The following is a 17,748-nucleotide window of genomic DNA, read 5'->3' as shown; positions in this document are numbered from 1 at the left end:
TGTTATTCTTGTTTTAAGAAACTGTGATATTAACTAATTACTGCTGATTATTTTCAACACATTTATATGGGGACAGGAACGGGGAAAGTTGTTTGCATTGAGTAACTTCTCAGTCAGGACAAGTAAAGATAAGCGCTGTGTGTGTGGGTGGGGAGTGTGAAACTGTAGAGGGAGCTTCTAGACAGGTCAAATTGAAAGTTCTCTCGAAATGGAGCACTTTGGGGAGTTCCAAACCCATTCTTCCACCTCCAGTGACTGACAGTCTGCTAGTTTATAGATACCCAGAGACCATTATTGTGAGGCTGTTGGTTTTCAAGGTTGAGAAGAACAGAATGAGAATAGGGCAAATTAAAATGCTGCAACATGAGGGAGGAGCCAAGATGGCAGAGTAGGGATCTCTAGAATTCAGGTTGTTCTCCAGGGCAGCTAGTAAACAGCCAGAAACTGTCTGAAACTACTGCAGACAAGAGGAATGCCATACACCATCCAAGTATAAACTGCAGAGAAGATCAATGATTATCTTTCTATGCTGCGGAGGCAGGTGCCAGTCCCCAGTGGTGTTGCAGGCTGCCTTGGGAGCCACTCTCCAGCTGGAAATAGAAGTCCTCTTTCCCAAGATCAATATAGGGGTCATGCTGGGCACTGACTGCAACTTTTGATTAGCAAATTCAGATTGTTGGGACCGAGCGCCAAGAACAGCTATAATTTCCACAGGTCCAGGACAAAGAACAGCCACAAGGTTGGGAGTGGGGCTGATTTAGAGATGCAGTAACTCCTCAGGGTGTGCTTAAGGGTGGCTCTTCCTCAAGAAAAGGGGGTGGGGAAGTACAGACCAGTGCAATTGGCAGCTTTTGAAAGGAGAATTCAGATTCCTGGGAATAGGATCTATGCAGTAGTTTCAATATTCCCTGGCCAAATGTGGTTGGCAGCTTCTCTAAATCTTACCCAGGCAGGGGATGAAGTGGGTCTGAATTAGAGACACAGTAACTTCTTGGGATCTGCTGAAAGACTGCCCTTCTCCAAGAAAAAGGGAAACATGGTTGAGCACTGACTGTGGCTTTTTATTAGCGAATTCAGAGTGCTGGGATTTAGCCCTGAGAACAACTACAGTTTCAAATCATCCAGGACAAAAAGCAACCAGCAGCCTCTGTCTCAACCCTTACGCCTGGCAGGGGAGGGAGGGGGGCTGATTTATGAATACAGTCACTCCTTAGGGTTTGCTAAATGGTGGCTCTTCCACAAGTGGGGTGTTGGTCATAGACCAATACAGTTGGCAGCTTTTTAATTCAGATCCCAGGGTCTGACTCAACTACACCTAAAGCAGGGGTGGAGTCAGTTATGAGTTAAAAAGGCACTACCACCTAAGGGCTGCAAGGAGCAGATGGCTGAACAGTACCATCTGCTGGACAGACTAGGAAAGCACAGTTTCTGTGACCTGTCAAAAAGATTGGAGTCCTTCTAGGTCTAACCCTTCATTAGTCCCTGGCTGTTTGGATTGAGGAAAAACTGACTTAAAAGCACTCTGAGGGGGGAACCTTTTCACAGAAGTAACCCTACTGCAACTAGGGATAATAAAAGGAATGTTAAAAATCTGTAAAGGCAAATCAAAAGAAAACAAGTTAGCATTCCTGGAGAAGAAACAGGGGAAAGGAATCTGTTTGGGGGTGGGGGGGTGTGGGGGTAGGAAGAGTGAAACAATTGCACATATAGTATAGTCTCAAAAATTTTACTGTTTATCTAAGCAAAAATTTGACAAATAAGAGCTGAAAAATTCTGATTGGCTACACATGAATTATTCTAAAGGTCTAGAATAAGTTGAATTAGTATCAAAGAAGAGCTTTGACATAAAGCCAATCAACAAGAAAACCATAGGCAAGGAAGAGAAACTGACCTGAGTATACCCATCAAAAAATTAAAATGCTGAGATACCAGTAAAAAGTTATAGGCCATTTTAAGTAAAAGAAAGATAAGGCCTAAATCACAAAGGAACAAATTAAAACTTAAGAGAAGACACAAAATTTGAAACAACCAACCAATAATGTTCAAACAAATCTCCTAATCAATTCCAGAAGATGAATGAAAGTATAGCTAACGAGATAAAAGGATAAAAAGAAGATAAAAAGAGTGAAAGAAGAATTTGAAAGCATGCAAAAAAAAAGGCTTAAGAAATGAAAGGCACAAGAGATGAGATTAAAAATACATTAGAGAGAAACCAACTTGGCCCAGTGGTTAGGGCATCCGTCTACCACATGGGAGGTCCACGGTTCAAACCACGGGCCTCCCTGACCCGTGTGGAGCTGGCCCATGCGCAGTGCTGATGCGTGCAAGGAGTGCCCTGCCACGCAGGGAGCCCCACGCGCAAGGAGTGCGCCCATAAGGAGAGCCGCCCAGCGCGAAAGAAAGTGCAGCCTGCCCAGGAATGGCGCCGCCCACACTTCCTGTGCCGCTGAGGACAACAGAAGCAGACAAAGAAACAAGACGCAGCAAATAGACACAGAGAACAGACAACTGGGGGAGGGGGTATTAAATAAATAAAAATAAATCTTAAAAAAAAAAAATTACATTAGCACACTCTCTGCCTAGAGGAACCCACACCAAATCTCAGTATATTTTTCTGTCCTTCTCTCCCATTTCCCAGCAAGTTCTGTTCTTTACCTCCATTTCTCAATAAATTCTTCCTACTGGCCTAACTAAAAAAAAAGAAAAAAATTAGAGACATAAACAGCAGACTCAAAGTGGCAGAAGAAAGGATCACTAGTTTAGAATATAGGACATCCAACATTGAACAGAGAGAATAGGTAGAGAAAAAATGGAAAAAATTAAGCAGGGTTTCAGAGACTGTATGACAGCACAAAGTACACAAACATATGCATCATCGGTGTTCCAGAAAGAGAAGAGACACGAAAGGGGGTAGAAAGACTATTTGAGGAAATTATGGCCCCAAATTACCCAACCCTTATGAAAGACATAGATATTCATGTCCAAGAAGCACAACATACTCCAAGCAGAATACATCTGAATAGACCTAGTCTGAGACACGTAATCAGAATGTCAAAGATAAAGACAGAATTCTGAAGGCAGAAGGAGAAAAGCAATTCATCACATAATGGGGATGCCCAATCAGACTAAGCACTAGTTTCTCATCAGAAGCCATAGAGAAGGAAGTAGTATGATATATTTAAGACATTGAGAGAGATAAATTGCTGGCCAAGCATTCTTTATCCAGCAAAACTGCCTTCAGATATGAGGGTTGGTTTAAAATATTCAGATAAACAGAAACTGAGAGAATTTGTTAGCAAGAGACCTGCCTTAGAAGAAATACCAAACTGATTTCTGCAGCCTGAAAGGAAAAGACAGAAGAGAGACATTTGGAGGAGAGTGTAGAAATGAATATCATTTGCAAAGGTATCAAAAATGGTAAAAAGAAAGAGAGACAAAAATAAGATATGACATATGAAAGCAAAAGGATAAAATGGTTGAAGTAAGTACAGCTTACAGTAATAACATTGAAGATTAATGAGTTAAACTACCAAATCAAAAAACACAAACTGGTGGAATGAATAAAAAATAGGAACCATTTATATGCTTTCTACAAGAGTTTCAAGTTAGACCCAAAGGATACAAATAGGTTGAAAGTGAAAGGATAGAAAAAGATATCTCATGCAAACAGTAACCAGAAAAGAGCTGGGGTAGCTGTACTAATATGGAACAAAATGGACTTCAGATGCAAAACTGTTAAGAGACAAAGAAGGATACTGTATATTAATAAAAGGGGCAACCCACCAAGAAGAAATAACAATAAATATTTATGCACTTAACCAGGGTGCACCAAAATATATGAGGCAAACTGATAAATCTGAAGGGAAAAATAGACGTCTCTACCAAAAAAAGTTGGAGATTCAATAAACTACTCTCATCAATAGCTAGAACATTTAGACAGAGGAATAATAAGGAAACAGAAAGATTAAAATGATAAACACACTAGACCTAACAGACATACACAGAACATTATACCCCAAAACAGGAGGATTTACATTCTTCTTAAGTGCACATAGATCATTATCCAGGATAGACCACACGTTGGTCATAAAACAGGTCTCAATAAATTTAAAAGATTCAAATTACATAAAGCACTTTCTCTGACCATAATGGAATGTAACTGGAAATCAATGACAGGTGGAAAACTGGAAAATTCACTAATATAGGAGCTAAAACAACACACTAATAAACAATCAATGGGTCAAAGTAGAAAATATAAGAGAAATCAGTAAATATCTTGAGACAAATTAACATGAGAAAATAACTTGTCAAAAATAGGGCATGATGATGGACAACACCCATCCCAAGGAACAGAGAGTGTCTGCAACTGCAAGGAAGACAGTTCAGTTCCATCCATCTGCCCCATGGGATCTGTTTATGTGAACCTATAATTAGCATTATACCCATTAAATATATGTCCAGAGATTTAAATCTTCTGGTTGTTCATATGCTGGGTGAGCCCTGAATCTCAGCAGTGTTGAGGCCAACACCTACTCTCCATTTCATCAGACTTACCCAGCAAAACAAATAAAAGGATGATGATGGACAATGCCCATCCCAAGAAGCATAGAGTATCTGTAACTGCAAGCAAGACAGTTCTGTCCATCTGTCCCATGAGATCTAAGGCCCCTCTCAATTAGAAATAGAGTGGGCATCACAATCCCCAAATCCTCAAGATTATGGAATGAATAATGGACTAAAGTAGCCTTATTACTATTCTATTATAGACTTATTATTATTCTAGCAATGGAACACCTTGTATCATTGATATAAAGGCAGTGGCCACCAGAAGTTCTGAGGGGAGGGAGAGGGAAGAATAGATTTAACATGGGGACATTTTCAGGACACTAGAATTGTCCTGCAAGACATTGCAATGATGGATACAGGCCATTATACGTTTTGTCAAAACTTTTAAAATTGTGTGGGTAAAGCATAATTCATAATGTAAACTATATTCTATGGTTAATAGCATTGCTTCAACATGCAGCAAATGTACCACACTAATGAAAGATGTTATTCATATGGCAAAGTATGAGATGGGGGATGAGGGAGGGGGTCGGGCTTATGGGAATCCCCTGTATTTCCTCCCTACTCCCAAGATAGCTCCATCATCTGTCTGCTTGTTGCCTGCTCAGTATGTCTGCTTGTTGTCTTCTACTGTGTCTGCTCACTGTCCACTTCTCTTCTTTAGGAGGCACTGGGAACTAAACCCAGTGGGAGGTGGGGACCCAACCGCTTGAGCCACATCCACTCCCTCCTTGTTGTGTCTGCTCATTGTATCAGCTTGTTGTGTCTGCTTGTCTTCTTTAGGAGGCACCAGGAACTGAACCTTGGGCCTCCCACATGGGAGGTGGGTGTCCAACTGCTTGAGCCACATCTGGTCCCTCCCCTCTATTTTTGATGTAACATTTATGTAATCTAAAGTTTCTTTAAAAATAAAAAATATATATTAAAAAATAAACTTATGGGATTCAGTGAAGGCAGTGCTGAGAGGAAAGTTTATAGCCATAAATGCCTACATTAAAAAAGAAGAAAGAGCTAAAATTGAATAACTGCATACCTGGAGAAACTAGAAAAAGAAGAGTAAGATGGATGAAAGAAATAACAAAGATTAGAGCAGAAATAAAGAAATTGAGAATGAATAAGCAACAGAGAAAATCAACAAAACCGAAAGTTGGTTCTGTGAAAGAATAAATAAAATTGATAAACCCACAGTAAGAATGGCAAAGCAAAAAAGAGAGAAGATGCAATTATTAAAATCAGAAATGAAAGGGGGCCATGACTATTTGACCCCACAGAAATAAAAAAAAAAAAAGCCCATAAGAAGATACTATGAATAAGTGTATGCCACAAATTGGACAACTTAGATGAAATGGACAATTCCTAGAAATACATGAACAACCAACACTGACTCTAGAAGAAATAGAAGATATCAACAAACCAATCACAAGTAAAGAGAGTTAATCAGTCATCAAAACCTTTCCAACAATGAAAGCCAAGGACTGGATGGATTCACAGGTGAATTCTACCAATTATTCCTAGAATTAATATCAATCCTGTTCAAATATTGCAAAATATTAAAGAGGAGGGAACACTAGCTAACTCATTCTATAAAGCTAACATTACTCAAATACCACAGCCAGATAAAGGTGCCACAAGAAAATAAAATTACAGACCAACTTGTCCAATGAATAGAGATGTAAAAATCCTCAGCAAAATACTTGCAAGTCAAATCCAACAGCACAGTAAAAGAATTAAACATCATGATCAAGTGAGTTTTATCCCAGGTATGTGAGGGTTCAACACAAGAAAATCAATTACACCACATCAAACAATTGAAGAGGAAAACCACATGATCATCTTGAGTCATGCAGTAAGACATTTGACAAAATCCAGCATCCTTTCTTGATAAAAACATGTTGAAAGATTGGGATAGAAGGAAACTTCCTCAACATGATAAAGGGGCATATATAAAAAACCCACAGTTAGCATTGTACTCAATAGCGAAAGACAAAAAGATTTCCCTCTAATATGTGGAACAAAACAAGATGTCCACTGTCACTACTGATTTTCAACATTCTACTACAAGTTCTAGCTAGAACAATCAGGTAGAAAAAAGAAATTAAATGCATCCAAATTGGAAGGGAAGAAGTAAATTTCGCTATTCGCAACGATGTGATCCTATATTTAGAAAGTCCCAAAAAACTACAACAAGCTACTAAAGCTAAAAGATGAATTCAGCAAAATGGTGGGAAAAAAGAACAACAAGCAAAAATCAGTAGTTTGGGAAGAAGATATGGCTCAAGTGATTGGGCTCCCACCTGCCACATGGCAGGTCCCTGGTTAGGTTCCTCATGCCTCCTAAAGAAGACAGCTAGCTGATGTGATGGGCAAGTGTAACAAGCTGACACAACAAAAGATACAAGAAGGAAAACAATGAGACACACAACAAAGCAGGGAACAGAGGTGGCTCAATTGATTAGGAACATCCCTCCCACGTTGAAGTTCCCAGGTTCAGTTCCTGGTGCCTCCTAAAGAAACAAGATGAACAGATACAGTGATTACCAACAATGAGGGAGTAGGGAGAAATAAATAAAATCAAATAAAATATTTTTTTTAAAAATCACTAGTGTTTCTAAACACTAGTAATGAAATGTAAATCATAATGTAAAACATAAGATAACTAAAAATTTAGAAAATTGTATAGTTTAAAATAGAAACCACAATGTAAACACAAATGTTACCTTGTTTGAAAGCTATTGTCTCAATATCTGTACATCAGTTTCAGTAAATATGGTATGAATATGTTAAAAGATTATTGCTGTGGAAGGGAAAAGGTTTTATGTTGGATATGTGGGAGTACTGTATATTGTATATATGAATTACTGTGATCTATAGCTCTTGTGAAGAGAAGCTTAATAATTAGGAAAAAAGAAAAGAAAAAGATAGGATGTAGAATTTTTCCAAATCAATATGTATTCTATATCTAACCTTTAAGCTCATCGCTATATTCCATTTTACTGTTAAGGGAACCTGGCAATATATTAGGCTTCACTTTTCAGGAAGTTTGTATCACAGAGAGGTTCAACAATGGCAGCAGAGGAATACTAGTGTGGGATGTTATTGACAGGGGACACACGGTTGGCAGGGAGTTCTACAGGGCATATATTCAGGGTACATAAAAATGTTTGGATATTTTCATAGTGGAAACAATTAAAAACAACAACTGAGGGAGTGCTGAGATCCTAGCCAGGGGAGCTCTATCACAATCCCTAAAGGAACAGCAACAATCCCCTAAATGCAATGGCAAAGACTAAAAAAGAATGAAGGTACAACAATGAGCCCCTGATACTAATGACTATGCTTGTGAGCCTGTGCACCTGAAATAAGAACAAGGCCTAGAGCAGCAGTGTGCCTAAGAGTTCCCTCCTGAGAGCCTCCATGTTGCTCAAATGTGGCCAGTCTCGAAGCCAAACTCAGCATGTAAATTTGTTGCCTTCCCCCCAGCATGGTTCATGACTCCCAGGGATGAGCTTCCCTGGTGCCGAGGGATCAATACCAAGTACCAGCTGATGACGTAACTACAAAATGACCTTGAATAAAAGTTTCAACTCGGACCAGTAGAATATCTCTGTCTACAGATAATAACAGGAGTTAAAAATGCTTTTTGACCTAAATCAAGGGGGAAATGGAAAGGACAAATGAGTTTATATGGCTATGAGTCTAAAAAAGAGCTGGGAGGTTATCAGAGGGGTTGCCCTTATGCACACCTGAGTAGAGTCCCAGAGACAGATAAAGTAGATACAACCCCAGGTATTGGTTCTTCTGAGGGCTATAGAGACCCACAGGTTTTATGGTCATGGCAGATGGAGTTCACTGCCATATAAGTTGGCCCTTCTTTGGAGTTGGTGTTTCTGTGTGATGGAGCTGGACTCAGATGTGATCTCTTTTCACAAGCCTTTCCTGTTACTTTACCAGAATTGTAGTTGGTGCTGGGGTTTAAGATATACCCAGGGGATCTGAATCTCTGGACTGACCATATGATAGCCAGGCCCTGAGCCTCAACAGACTTCAGCTCCTACACTCTGGTTTATTGGACTTACCCCACTCAGCTGACATGGAGTTGAAGAATGTCAACCACCACACCAGGGAGCCAAGAGTGCCTACAACTGAAAGCAGGAGGATTGCATCCAGCATCCATGTGGAATCTAAGACCCCTCCTGATATAGATGTGGAATGGATACAACCAATCCAAGGTCCACAGGATGGAGGAATAGAATATGGATTAGAGTGGACTTTACTGATATTCTATTCATGAACTATTGTGATTAGTAATCAAAGAAAATGTGGCATTGGTGTAGAGAAAGTGGCCATGGTGGCTGCTGGGTGTGGGGAGTGGGAGGAAGAGAGAAGATGTGGAGGCATTCTTGGGACTTGGAGCTGTCCTGAGTGGTGCTGCAGGGACAATTACCGAACATTGTAGGTCCTCCCATAGCCCACTGGATGGAAGGTGGTAGAGTGTGGGCTATGATGTGGACCATTGACCATGAAGTGCAGCAATGCTCAGAGATGTATTCACCAAATGCAATGAATATGTCATGATGATGGAGGAGAATGTTTCTATGGGGGGAGTAGCGGGGTGATGGGGGTGGGGGTACATGGGGACCTCATATTTTTTTAATGTAATATTTTAAAAAATGAATTAAAAAAAAACACTAGTAATGAGTAATCTGAGGAGGAAATGAAGAAAAAATTGCATTTAGATATCACTAAAAGAATCAACTACCTAGGAATAGAATTAACCAAGGATGTTGTAGCAGTTTGATATGGTTATGAATTCCAAAAATAGATACTGGATTATGTTTGTCATCTGGTCTGTATCTGGGTGTGATTGAGTTATGACTGAGGCTTTGATTGGGTCATGTCATTAGGGTGTTGAGTCCCACCCACTAAAGGGTGGGGACTCACAGATAAAAGACAGGGCAAAAGACAGAGTGGAGGGTTCTTAATGTTGGAGTTTTGATGTTGGAGTATGATGCTGAAGTCTTAAGCTGGAACCCCAAGGAAAGAGACAGAGCTATTCGCCGGATTGTCTACAGCTGACCTTGTGGAGAGAGGCAAAGCCTAGAGAGCCTCATAGTCTACAGCTGACCTTGTTGAGAAACAGAGGAGCTGAGGCCAGAGGAAGCCAGGAAGCCTGAACTCTTGCAGACATTGGCAGCCATCTTGCTCCAACATGTGAAAATAGACTTTGGTGAGGGAAGTGACTTATGCTTTATGGCCTGGTATCTATAAGCACCTACCCCAAATAAATATCTTTTATAAAAACCAATCAATTTCTGGTATTTTGCATTAGCACCCCTTTGGCTGACTAATGCAGATGTGAAGGACCTGTACATAGAAAACTATAAAACATTGCTTAAAGAAATCAATGAAGACCTAAATAAATGGAAGGATATTTGTTGTTTATATATTGAAGGATTAAATACAGTTAAGATGTCACTTCTACCCAAATTAATTTACAGAGTCAATGCAATCTCAACCAAAATTCCAGCAGCCTACTTTGCAGAAGTGGAAAAGCCAAATATTAAATTTATTTGGAAGGGAAAGCATCCCCAAGGAGCCAAACATATCTTGAAAAAGAAGAGTGAGGTTGGAAGATTCATGCTCCCTAGTATCAAAGCATATTACAAAGCTACAGTGGTCAAAACAATGTGGTATTGACACAAGGATAGATACATAGATCAATGGAATAGAATTGAGAATTCCGAAGTAGACCCTCACATCTATGGTGAATTGATTTTTGATAAGGCTATATCAAATCCATTAAAGTGGGACAGAACAGTCTCTTCAACAAATTGGACTGGGGAATTAGATATCCATATCCAAAATAAAGAAAGAGGATCCCTACTCACACCATACACAAAAATTAACTCAAAATGGATCAAGGACCTAAATGTAAGAGTAAGACTATGAAATTCCTAGAAGAAAATGTAGGGAAACACCTTCAAGATCTTGTGGTAGGCTGTATTTTCTTAGTCTTTAACTCAAAGCATGATGAATGAAAAGAAAAAATAGGTAAATGGACCTTCTCAAATTAAATACTTCCATGCTTCAAAAGACTTGGTCAAAAAAGTGAAACAGTAGGAAAGCAAATATAGGAAAACAAATATCCAATAAGGGTTTAATATCCAGAATACATAAAGAAATCCTACAAGTAAACAATAAAAATCAAACAACCCAATTAAGAAAAGAGCAAAATATCTGAATAGACACTTTTCTAAAGAGGAAGTTGGAACGGCTAAAAAAACACATGAAAAGCTTCTCAATATCACTAACTATTAGGGAAATGCAAATCAAAACCACAACAAGGGATCTTTTCACACCTGCTAGAATGGCCATTATTTAAAAAAACAAAACAAAACAGAAAAGATCATGTGTTGTAAAGAACATGGAAAAACAGGATCCCTTATTCATCGCAGGTAGGAATGTAGAATGGTGCATTCACTGTGGAAGATAGTTTGGTGCTTCCTCAGGAGGCTAAGTGTAGAATTGCCATATGATCCAGCAATCCTGCTACTAGGTAGATATTCAGAAGAACTGAAAGCAGGGAGGTGAACAGACATTTACACACTGATGTTCATAGTGGTACATATATATATATATGATGAAACATATTTTTATATAATGGAATATTATTCAACTGTTAAAGGAGGAATGAAGTCCTCCTTTATTCATGCTATAACATCAATGAATCTTGAAGCATTATGTTGGGTGAAAAAAGTCAGGCACAACAGAACAAATATTGTATGGTCTCACTAATATGAACTAATTATAATGAGAAAACTCATGGAGTTAAAAAATCTAGAATATAGGTTACCAGAAGATAGAATGAGGGTAGAGAATGGGGAGCTGATGCTTAAGGTGCACAGAATTTTTAATAAGGTTGATTGCAAATGTTTGGAAAAGGGTAGAGGCAATGGTCACACATTATTATGAGTGCAATTAATAGCACTGATTTCTGGGTGTGATCGTGGTTTAAAGGCGATGCTTAGGGAAGTATCAATAGAAGGAAAGCTGGAGGATAAACATGGGACTGTATGGCATAGTGAACCCTGAAGTAGATGATGATTGTGGTTAAGAGTACTGAGATCCAGTTGATTTTTCTTAGAAGTGCCTCAGATTATTATAGATTTTTATTTTTAATTTCCAGAATTCTGAAAAAGTTGAATTAGATATTTTTGTCAGTGCTCTTGTGTTTATGGAAGAATGGATTTTTGGAGGTCTTTATTCTGACATTCTAAAAGTGCCTCTTTCTTCCCTTAATATTTTACAGGCACTGGGGAAAGGGCATTGAGTGGTTTATCTTACCATAGACACAGTTGTCAAGTAATATTTCTTGGATATGCCACCCTCTGCCAAGGCCTCTTTCCTCGGACATGTTTTTTGTCCTTTAACATTTTTTAATTAAAATAATTTTCAACTTATTTTCTGATATCAAATGACAAGTTACAATTATTATCAAACATCACTGTGCTTAATGGAGCACAATGCTTAATAATGCTTAATAATGTGAAGTAGAATTTCAACTCAACAGAGACCACCAGCACTTGAAACTTTTAATCAATCATATAGCATGAGGGTAGAGGGCTATCCAATGACAAGAGAAACAGTCTATTCGGGGGTTTGTCCTAAAGCAACTTCCTTATTCACTACTGATTTAGTTCGCTCCTCCCTTTTCTGTACCCTCAACTATAGACCCACAGATTCATTATGGATATTCAGCAGTGCACTGATACCTCAGTCCTGATGACTAGATGCATCTGACCAAGGCACAAAGCAGATGGACACAGGATGGAACAGAACAGGAAAGAAAGATATATGTAAATGTACAAGAGGCAGAAAGATAAGTTATATGTGGCATAACTGGAGGTTAAGAGCTCATACTCAATTTTCAAAAGGCTATGAATTTAAATCTGGCTCCACCACTCATCACCTTTGTGACTTGGGGAAGCCACTTTACCACTATATGCCTCTGCTTATTCTTCTGTAAATGGAAATAATAATACCAACTTTATTGGGATTTTGTGCAGATTAAATAAGTTAATGCACGTATAGCACTTAGTATAGCACCCATGAGTGCCACAAGCTATCTTCTATGAATTAGACTTTTATTCTTTTTATACTTTTATTCATCCATCCATCTCTGCACTCATATAATAAATATTTATTGGGCATTCTATACATGCTAAGCACTACTCTTAGCACTGGGTGTAGAGTGATGAACAAGCAGAGAAGATCTCTGTCCTCATGAAAATTTCCTTCTAGTAGAGGATGGAGGCAGATTCTCATAACACAATTCCAACATTAGAGACAGAAAAATCTAAGTCAGCATTTCCCCAACTCCCTCAAAGCTCAAATTTTGTCATGACCCAGCTATCACCCAGAAAAGATACATTTGTGGGATCTGAAAGTCAGAGTGAAGATCATGAAGTGTTTGCTAAGCTTCAGTTGTTACAGCCAGTCTGGGGCATTTTGAATCTCTGTAGCAGAGATCCCAGGGTTCTGCCCCTAGCTCCGTGGGTTTCAAGATATGGAGATGCTCATTTTGGTGGAGGAAGTGAAGGCAGAGGCAGTGTAATACTGGAGTACTGACAGCAGCTTCCTGATTCCTGATTCATTTTGCTGTAGTGGCGGGGATGTACTGGTCAATTCTCTTTGCTCCTCTGTTCTTTCCATGAGATTTTATGCCACCTAAAACCAGTACAAAATCTCTTTCTACTTAAGCCATCTGATGTGGATTATGTTACCTGTTACTAAATCCTGGCCAATACAGGGAAACAAATCATAAGAAGGTAAACCACTAAATAAACAAGTGTTTGTTATAAGAAGCTATAAAGAACGAGAAGTGTGGGATGAGGGAAAGGTTTTTCAGAAAGTCTCCTCCACAGGGTGAATTTAGTAAGTCTCTGAAGGAAAGAAGGGGCTAAATAGGTGAACAGTTAGGGAAAGAGATTTCAAGGCAAAACAAACAACAGCAAAGTTCTAAAGGTTCTGAAGAGTCTACTGTATTCAAGCCTTAGCATGGAGAGCAATGCAATGGCAAAATAGTAACAAATGGCCCAAGATGAGGCCTGCTAACCAAGAAAGGGGAAACCTACTCAAACTGTGGTCCACAGACTAATGCCAGTCTGCAAACCGTTTGCTGCTGATCCATGATGAGGTAAGGACAGAAATTAAGAAGAGGTGTTGGGAAATTTTCATAGCAATTTGACATTGTCATTCAAGCAACATTTTAATCAACTTTTAGAAAAACATCAATGATTAGAAATTGAAAAATAAAGAACTGGTCTTTCACTACGTAGTTTGAGATGCAACGCTCCATGTGTCTGACTTCTCAAATATTTCCCTGGCCAGATAGTAAATATTTTAGACCTTGTGGGTCTGTTAGGGTCTCTGTCACCATTACTAAACCCTGCTGTGAAAGCACAAAAGCAGCCATAAACAATATGCCAACAAATGGACCTGGTGGATTCCATTCAAACTTTATTTACAGAAATAGGGGATGGGGAGAATTTCGCCTATGACCATAGTTTGTCAACCCCTATTCTACGCCACAGGAAGGATGCTGGACTTGACACTACAGATACTGAAACCACCTACTTAACTGAAGCCCATCCCTTAGCCTTGTTCCTGCCTCATCATTGTCTGCACATATTTGTAAAGCTGTTGTCTCACTGGCTCTGAATCATGAAGGACTTTGGCACTCCTCCCAGCCCTAATTCAGTACTCCCTTCGTAGCAACCCTGACAGATGAAGTCCCTGTCTATAGGACTTGTGTCCAAACACTCAATTTTGTCGCCCCAATTACTGATACCCAATGCTGGCTTGGTGACCAACCCAAGGGGTCTCAGCCTTACATTTTCCAAGACCTGATCTGTCAAACATAGGACCACCTAACCCTCCATGCAATTAAGTCACCCCCAATGCCCAGCTCTCGGGGGAGGCCCTCGCTTATTTTCTGTACCATTACGTTTTTGTCTAAATGGACCTCTGTGGTCCTGGCCCACCTCTGGGTCTTTTGGTATGTGTAAGATGGCTGTATGGGAGGAGCAGCTACCACCCACGGGTAGCCCTGTTTTCCTCTGGGCTCAGATACTACCACAGGCAGGAAAGCTTTATGCCTTCACAGGTCTCCACTCACACAGCACCCATTTAATAAACCCAACCCAACCGCCACACAGTGGAACACCTTATTCCCACACCCACACGGAGCATAGACCTGTGTGTGAGTGAGGAGATGGGCTCCTACCCGGCGATCTCACACACACAGGGTATAGAGCTGAGGGAGTTCTTTCTGAAATCTCTTCTATTTAAAATTTCTTTCATTGACTTGCCACAGACTTAATGGGTAAACTTAGCTATTGCAAGTTTCCTTTTTTTTAAAAAAAAAAAAAGGCCCTTCTGGACCAACCAACGTTTATCTTGGCAGCAGGTAGCTTGGAGAGTTTTGGAAAGTCTCAGCTTGGCACAGTCTCAGAGCTACTGGCACATTAAAGATTAATAAAGCACATTTAACTGAGCCCAGGACGCTGCAACGTGATCCCGCACTGTGAAATGTGCAAGATTCTTTGTTTCCAATGAAGAAAATTGAAGCCAAAACAGGCTAAAATAGGAAACAATCTTGAGTTGGTCAATTGCTGAGTAGAAATCAGTGACCCTGTTGAGCCACACTCTTATTTGGCATTCGAACATGACCCACGGAACTGGGGACTCACTGAGCTTGTGCCGTCACAGAGATACTACTACTGCAGTTGCCTCCTCAAAGTATAAGAAAGGGGGGATTGGGAACCAAGTCCCAAGCCAGCAGCTCCTCCAGTGAAGAGCAGGAGATGGCGAGACATGTCTGAATGTCTCGGATTTGCTTTTATAAACCAAAATGTTTGTGTTTCACTGAATATTAACCACGGATGGGGAGAAAACACAATACACTTCATATTCATAGGCGTGGAACTGGCAACAGAGCAACCAGACAACATTTAAAATGGCAACAAAATTTTACAAAGCGTGTACAGCATTTTTATTCAGGAATCCATTTGCTGTAAATCTCCACACACCTGGACACACGGTAGCAAGTATTGGGACAAATCAGCAGAGAGGCAAACATTTGAAAATGCACCATACTGAGCTGTGGAAAAGCTCTAGCAGGCTCCACGTGTTGGACAATCCCTGCAGTCTATTTACACAGTGCAATCCCATCGCTTCCTCCAGAAAAATCACAGGCAGACCCCATGCTCTGCACATCAGAGCTCTAGACCCGAGCACATAGCACATCCGACGCTCTTTTCTCCACACAGACATAAACATTTTAAAAAAGAAAAGGAAACGAAAGAAGAAAAAATTCTGTCCTTACCGAAAAGGCATAGCAGACAGGGACGTGGAGTGTTTCACTTTAGCCCACTCAGGGTTTTCTCTTTCATTCAGTCAATGTTCTACCATTATTGAGAAGAGTTCCTGGGGTTTTCAGATCTTCCTTCAAGAGTTTTAATCACTGGCTTCCCCAGTTCGGGTTTAACAAATACCGCTGTGTTCTGTCAATATTTGTATGCAGCACCACATTGGGCAAGCGGCCAGCTCACAGGGTTTCAAGAGGCGAGGGGAGAAAACTGACACCCTAACAAATATGCTTCCCTCTTTTGTGTCTTTTAAGGTGGTGCTCAAAGTGTCATCTTTGATTCTGACAGGAGCTAAAGATAGCCTCTTTTCATGACTTTCTCCACTTCCCCCCAATGCCTTGCTGGGCTGCCTGCGCTCGGTTCTGCAAAGTTTGTTTTTGTCTCAGCGCCCTGAAGTTCTCCACACACTTGCAGGGCTTGCCTCTCCACCAGCTGCACTTTAAATGTATTTTAATTGGCTGGAATGTCGAAAGAATCCATTTGGCACTCGTTTACATGTGAAGCACGCCCAGGGCAGCTGAAAGAGGCCCCAGAAGCGGCAGATTACTTCATCAAACGCTGCAGTTTGAATACCATTGACTCCTACATAACTACAGTGAACTCAATTCTATAGGCAAAGAGGAGTAATTAATAATTTTCTGAGAAAATTCTTCATTCATCTAAAAGCCAAAAAAGCGAAGAGGAAAAAAAAAAAATCCCTGCAGACACAACAGTTCTTCTGAAAGGCTTGATTTATAGCCCCCAGTTTGACTCTTCACAAACATTGACTTTGTATAGCATTACAGGAGGGGGTATGATGCATAATTCGATTTGCCTGAAAAGTTAATTTAAGTAATTTTCCTTTTGAATGATCCCCTGAGAGACATCGTTCTATTACCTCTTTATACATTAGCCATATGGTACAATAAATATTGCCAATACTTGTGGCATTTCCTCATTCCCTTTATTTTTCTTAGTTGAAATAATTAGTTTGTGGCCTCCACTAGATCCAGCCACAAATAAATTCACCCTGAGTCAAAGTGGATAATCATCACCCCATGGAACTTGCACGTCAAGCTGAAGTTTAAAGCACACTGAGAAAAAAATAAGTGGCAATTCGGACAGATTCTAAAGTGGAGGAGGAAGGGGGGTTACGGAATCCTGGCGCTCAGCCCTCGTTAAGAACCCCTCGTTTAGAGTCAGGATATCTAGGAGGATCTTGGTGCCCTGAGGATGGCTTTCTAGAGAAAATGTGAGCCAAAAAGTATTGCCAATTTTTTTCTGATGCCTTTTCTTCTATAAAATTGTCTGTGGTTTAGAATAAGAGACAAGAGAAAGCATAGAGCATGAGAGTTCCTTGTGTGGACTGGTTAGGCAGCTCAGAGACTAAAAATCAGCACCTTTAGTCTGTGGGCTTCTTGAGCAAGAAAACAGGAGCAGAAGACAAAGCTTCAACCTGTTCAGCCACACAGAGCCCTGCCCTTAGACTAATGCTGTATGGCCGCCATCTTGAAGTTCTTAATTTTGGAACAAGGGCTTCTGCATTTTAAGTTTGCACTGGGCCCCACAAATTAAGTAGCCTGTCTTCAGAGAGAAAGAACAAATCCACTTGGTACAACGTATGGTTGAAACTGAAAAGCACTGGGAAGATTTTAGTGAGGGTGTGAATGACAGATGCTTTCCCTGTCTTGGCCAATGTTCTACCTTAGGTTTGGAGATGCTGAGAGGCTTGAGGGTGGTGACTTAGGACGGAGAATTCCCAGCAAACACAGGG

General features: G+C 40.1%; 1 protein-coding gene across 1 annotated transcript in view; it reads right to left on the bottom strand.

Moving 5' to 3' along the window:
• NCKAP5 (NCK associated protein 5) overlaps positions 1-16,134 on the bottom strand; it is a 1,037,301-nt gene extending 1,021,167 nt beyond the window's left edge. The window contains 1 exon segment of the mRNA XM_058301099.2: positions 15,953-16,134. The gene's annotated coding sequence lies outside the window, so the exon portion shown is untranslated.
• Between the last annotated feature and the right edge of the window lie 1,614 nt (positions 16,135-17,748).

Source organism: Dasypus novemcinctus, chromosome 7 (genome assembly GCF_030445035.2).
Source record: "Dasypus novemcinctus isolate mDasNov1 chromosome 7, mDasNov1.1.hap2, whole genome shotgun sequence".
NCBI lineage: Eukaryota > Metazoa > Chordata > Mammalia > Cingulata > Dasypodidae > Dasypus > Dasypus novemcinctus.
Note: the sequence above shows the minus strand (reverse complement) of the source record. Positions and strands in the feature narration are given on the sequence as shown.